Source organism: Sinocyclocheilus grahami, unplaced genomic scaffold (assembly GCF_001515645.1).
Source record: "Sinocyclocheilus grahami isolate Dianchi unplaced genomic scaffold, SAMN03320097.WGS_v1.1 scaffold431.1, whole genome shotgun sequence".
NCBI lineage: Eukaryota > Metazoa > Chordata > Actinopteri > Cypriniformes > Cyprinidae > Sinocyclocheilus > Sinocyclocheilus grahami.
This window is the reverse complement of record NW_015505610.1, coordinates 976,108-982,329: the sequence shown is the minus strand read 5'-3', so window position 1 is coordinate 982,329 and position 6,222 is coordinate 976,108. Positions and strand designations below refer to the sequence as shown.

Sequence of the window (6,222 nt, the reverse complement as noted above, 5' to 3'; positions counted from 1 at the left end):
GCTTTTAGCCACTTTTTTTGCACATGAATTCGTCGAGCGCCATTCCAGCGTGCTTCGGCCTGCACGCCCGATGCTACTTAGCCACGATGAGAAGAAAACCATCTAGTCTCGTTACTTCTATTCTTCTACTTTGATTTCTTTTCTTTTCCGTTGAGAGTTTCGTGTTCTGAGTTAAGTTTTGTCTGAGTTCACTTCAAGTCTTTGACCGCCTCAAAACTTCAACCAGCCCACAACTCTGCATCTTCAGCCAATGTCCAACCACTGGCTTCCCAAGACATCACTTCAACGACTACTGAACTTCCAGCCAATCAGCAACCTCGGGAAACCCCCTTTTCTGCAAGGACAACAAAGGGAACCCCCCTACACAGGCAACGCAAGTACCTCCAGATTCTAGCTGAACTGGTGCATTTAATATAAATTTTAACCTCATTGAGGAACTCAATTCGAGGGTTAATTAAGTGATTGATGGTTGTTCATGTCTATGCAACTGCACATATTGCTGTAAACTTGGGATTTCACATTTTCATTCTTTTAAACTCATTCTTTCCTCACTTTCACTCTTCCTGCAACTTGTGTGAATGTGTGAGTGCGTGTGTTTGTGTTAGATTAGTTTATATGTCTTAGATTTATCTAATAAAGCCTTATTTATATTGAAAAGATAAGAATCTTATGTTTTGTGCTTACAAGTTAATGTCTTAAACTGCCGATCTTGTTACTGTGCTAATAAATAGTGTTTTCACTATACTTTGGATATTAATATCCATTGCAGAATTGATGTTATACGGCTCGTTCAATGAATGGCTGGCCGACTCAGTGATCAGCCGTAAAACCGTGATTCTGGCCAAATTCCCTATAAAATCATAAATGATTCCCTTTGAGCTAAATTGACCTGTTTCCCTTACACTACCATTGAGAAATTTTAACCAAAGTATGTTATAGACTTTTTCATTTAGATCCTAAAGAGTCATATCAACTTGTGTAAAATAGGCATCCGATGACCCCTTTAATTACATACTTTTTATGTTTTCTGTTTCTAAATATATGTATAATACATTAAAATTTTGCAATCTTTCCATGCATTGTACTAGAGAACATTAAGAAAAAAGTATCCAAGTATATATACAAATATAATCAAATCCAGCAATTACTGCCATTGTGTCGGTAAGGCATCTTCTTAGTTGGTGTCCATTGAGCATTACATATTGATCAACAATATTTTTATTCTCACTTAGAATGTGATTTATGCAAAAGCACGAATCAAAAAGGATTAATCATAAGCCAAGCATTCTTTGCGGTCACAAAATTCAGATTTAAAGTCTGATGTTTGCTTGGAAAAAGGGTTAAGCACAAAACTGGGTTTAAGGGATTATATGAAATGATTAGTGACGATTAAAAGTGTCCTCATGTAAAGTCTGATTGATTGTGCTCTATCAAATATAAACAGCTAGAGACAGAGGTGAATACAGCACTTAGATAGTAAAAGGAGTTTATTAGTTTGCTCATATGCAGTACATTTACATGGACAACAATATTCCGATATTAACATGATTAAGACAATACTCTGATTAAGAATCTACCATGTAAACAGAGATTTTTGATTACCTTAATCCGGCTAAAGTCATACTCAAAGTAAACACAAATCGAATTAAGACGTGGAGTATTCTTATTTTAGTCGCATTTTCGAAGTGCAGTTAGGGCTGTCGCGATAACCGTAATACCTATTGACGCGCTATTGACGAGCAAACTGCAGAGAAATGCAAGAACCACAGCAACTGCGATTTTTGCGTGTTTTCTTTTTTCATAGGGTTTTGCCCTTCTCGTTTTACACTTCGTGCATGTGTACTGAATATTAAATAAGTTAGTAATGATAACAATGTGTACCATGCTGATTTGTACTGAGGCTCCGTAGATTTGCACTTAACAAGCCTAAATAGACAACGAATGAGAGAGAGATCAACTGAGCATCTGAAATTACTTGGGAGTCATATATATTTGTGAAAATAGGTAGTCATGTCCAAGGAAAGCCAAATCTCTGTCTTAGCATCGACGCATTTGTCATCTGAGCCTTCTAACATAGCGCTCAAAGTTAAAATGATTTCAACAGCATTTTTCATTTTGTCTCTCTTTGAATGAATCAGCGTTTTTGAACGTGTAGTTGAATGAACGGTTAAAAGATTCGCTCAAAGACAGTCCCTTTCCAACACCTGACTGACAGCCCGTCTAGAACGTGCGCAGGTGGAAAAAAATATAGAAAGTGTCTTGTCCAGTCGGATTCAAGGATCAGAACGAACTGTTATGCATATAGGCTAACAATAGCCTAACGATCTTATTGTCAGGTTTATGTTCTGTTATGTGGATCGTAATTTTGTCATTCTCTTCTGTTTACTTCACTTCCCATTTCAACGCTATTTGGTTTCTGTTTCATTGGTTTCTGAATATGACCTCGTTATATCATAACACATACACACACAGATTGATTATATATATATATATATATACATATATATATATATATATATATGGCGATAATACCGCATATCGCGCTATTGAGCCACTCAAAATTACCGCAAGGGAAATTCCTTCACCGTAACAGTCCTAAGTGCAGTATAGTTGTGTAGGACTTTTCGTCGCATTTTGGGACAGGATACACACACGGCAGTGGTCAACTGTTTGATGGCAAACAAAAGAGCATGGTTTCAAGCAAGAAGGCATATTTGTGGTACGAGCGGGAAATGACAATGCACGTATGACAAATAATTAACTGCACTTAAAGCTTTCGTAAAAATAAAAAGTAAACACCCAAATCTGTATATGGTACCATAAAGATGAACTTTATGGTGATATGTGAAGGGAACGATGGTTGACGTTGCGTGGGGACTTAATGACATGTGCCATTAATCCATCTATGTACTATAGATGTTATTAAAAACTCGTTAGTTCGCTAGAGAAATTAAGTCAAGAGAAGAGCATTTTAAGAAATATTAGACTACATACTTCATTATACTTTACCTGTTAGAGATGTCTTAATTATTTAATGTAGTTTATGTAGTTAATATTAATTTAATAAATCTTTTATAAAACAAGTTATGTTTAAATCCAGAGAAATAGCAATTTTAAATAGTGTCTCGTTCCTGGTCATTGCATCGCCTACCAATGACATCACACCCTCGATTTCCAGTTTTGTTTGTAGAAAACTTGGAAACACCAAAGACGCTTTAATATGTTATGCGTTTTATTAGACAGTTGATGACCGCACAGAGTAGCATTATAACAGAACTTTCAAATGTATCTAGTATGATAAAACAGCGCTGCTTTACCCCACATACGCACGACCGGAAGGAGCAGAAGCAGTCGACTGGGGAATAATAAAAGCTCTGCTGCTTTTGAGCCGTGTATTATGCTCGTTCAGCGGCCTCATTTCGCTTTCATGGCTTTCAGCCTCACCCTGCTTCATACTACGACGTTAATAAATCTTTAATACATTAGCTCATCCATGAACATGATTTCTGCACGAGTCCCGTCGGATTGCATCAGCTGTGGAGATGAAGACGACAACTCCCATGAGTCCACACTCAGTCATGGCGTTATCAAACTACACCTTTGTTTCTTTTGAATACAGACCCTCTGGCAGCAAAAACTTACATATAGCCTAACTATAGTCTTCTATCACGCTACAATCCATCATGCTCCCTAAGGTCACAAAACTCTGGTCTTTTGGTAGTTCCTAGGATAGCAAAGTCCACTAAAGGAGGTAGAGCTTTTTCCCAAACTCTGGAATAGCCTTCCTGACACACTTTCAGACACACTCTCTCTGTTTAAATCTAGATTAAAGACACATCTCTTTAGCCAAGCATTCACATAATGAATTTCATAACCTTGTACTTCAGTTACATCTGATCAAATGCACATTTTCATTCTTTTGCTTGGGTTGAACACATCCTTTTTTGCTTAGTTGGAACAGCAGCTACGCAAATTTTTCTCTATTACCTTCTGTGTTTCTACGGGATTGGCATCCCGTGGTAACTAGGAATTACACAAGCTTCAGTCTGGATCCAGCCCTTACAAAGACCTGAGATGACTGAACACTTGAGAAGAAATGATGCCAACCCCCCATAGGACCTCAGATGATGCCAACCCTCAGACAAAATACAAAACTACCAAATTTTGCTATAATTTTCATCACAACATATAATCATTGCTATTAATAGTGTTCACCGTCTGTTTGATTTCATGACATTAACTAACTGCTTGATTATTACCGTACACTTCTGCCATATGGACATCAACTTGAGATAGTAGTCACCACTGATAAGCTATTACTAAATATAATGTAGAAACTTTAATTTTCTGTAAAGCTGCTTTGCAATGATTTGCATCGTGAAAAGCGCTATGCAAATAAACTTGAATTGAATTGAATATTGTGCCTTTAAATACTAAGCCTAAAACAAACTTACTTAAAATGAAACTGAAACATTCGGCATGAATCATTTCTATGAGTAAATCATTAGATGCGATTTAATATTTGGTTGCTACTATATTATTATTTATTATGTAAAGAAGGCTTTGTCCTTCTCACGTATCCAAATATCTACTTAAAACAGCATCCTTCACATATGCAAAAAATGTGTTTTGAAAAAAACATTTCATGGGACGGTACTGGTGCAACCTACATATTCTACCACAGACAAGTTAAACTTAGTCACCAAATACCTTTTGTACATTTAGTCTCATTTATTTTGATGACGAAGAGTTGACACTGACATGGACACTTGAATTCCTTATATCAGCAGAAAGATGTCATATCCGTCAAATAAGGGAAAGACATCATTCAAAGTGGTCTATTTTTATCTTCAAAATAACAGTGAAACATTCTACTTTTGTTAAATAAAGAAAACAAAATGCGCTTGCCATCTTGGTCTCTGTGAACCGCTTCCTGAAATGAAGAAAAACTCAGCGATACGGTCTACTTGTCACACAGACATGAGAAATATATTTATAGAAACATTGATGTGCCCGCTTTTAAGTGCTTACGTCTTGCTTATTTAACATTAAATGCATTATATAAGTCATTTTGGAATATAAATCATAGCACGTTTTAGAAGATAAAAAGTCATCCGGAAAATACGGTAAATCAAATTATTTTGCGGACCCCAGTTTGAAAGCCCATGGATTACATAATTATATTTAGATCTACTATTATTGCATAGAATGATGCAGTACTGAACACTGTATCTGATCACTGTCATGTCTGTTGAGCGCACATGCAAGAATCTCGCCACTGAAACTGGACTTTGGCACACTAATGAATGCTTTCATCATATCTAACACAGTGAAAACACAATGTAAGCAAGATAATCATTGTGCACAATTCACTGCAATGCAACAAAAGACAACTGAACCTATTACGATAATCAATAATGCTGAAGTACTCCAAGCATTTGTGCTACTTCTGATAAGAAGGATAAATGGATTTGCAACAATCACTTTGTTGCATTCAGTGTAGACAGCTTCTAGAATGGTTGTGCCTGGTGTAGACACCGTGTAACACACCTACTTGTTGCCGCTGCATGTCGGGTCCATATCCTTCTGTAAAAGTCTGTTTGCAAAACCTGCACCAAATTGCAGCTGGTTTGCCAAAACAGTAAATAACTTTGATTATATTGTTATTGTGGTACCTATCAAGGAGTGGGATATATTAGGCAGTACATGAACAGTCAGTTCTAAAATGTCATGTGTTGTAAGCAGTTAAAACAGGCAAGAGAAAAGATGAAAAGGGTGATCTTGACAAGGGCCAAATAATGATGATAGAAGACCGGGTTAGAGCATCTCCAAAATGACAAGTCTTATGGGCTGTTCCCAGTATGCACTGATTAATACCTACCAAAAGTGGTACAGTGAAGGATAACTGGTAAACCAGTGTCAGGGTCAGGGGCCCCAGCCCAGCACTCCTACATAACACCAGAGGTTCAGAGAGAGGCTATTAAAAAGGAAGTAAGGAAAATTTTGGAGCAATGGTGGAGTTTCAGAGCACCTAGTCAAGCCCAATTGTAAAGTTTTAATCATTGCCCAGCACTAATATATATATATATATATATATAGTTGGCAACTCAAAGTTTCAGCTCCCTCCATAGATTTTCTATAGGATTGAGGTCTGGAGACTGGCTAGACTGATATTTCAGTTTTTCTTTTTTAATAAATCTGCAAAAATGTCAACAATTCTGT

At 36.8% G+C, this 6,222-nt stretch overlaps 1 protein-coding gene across 1 annotated transcript in view; it reads right to left on the bottom strand.

Moving 5' to 3' along the window:
* znf407 (zinc finger protein 407) overlaps nucleotides 1–6,222 on the bottom strand; it is a 74,748-nt gene that overhangs the window by 42,915 nt on the left and 25,611 nt on the right. The window lies entirely within an intron of this gene.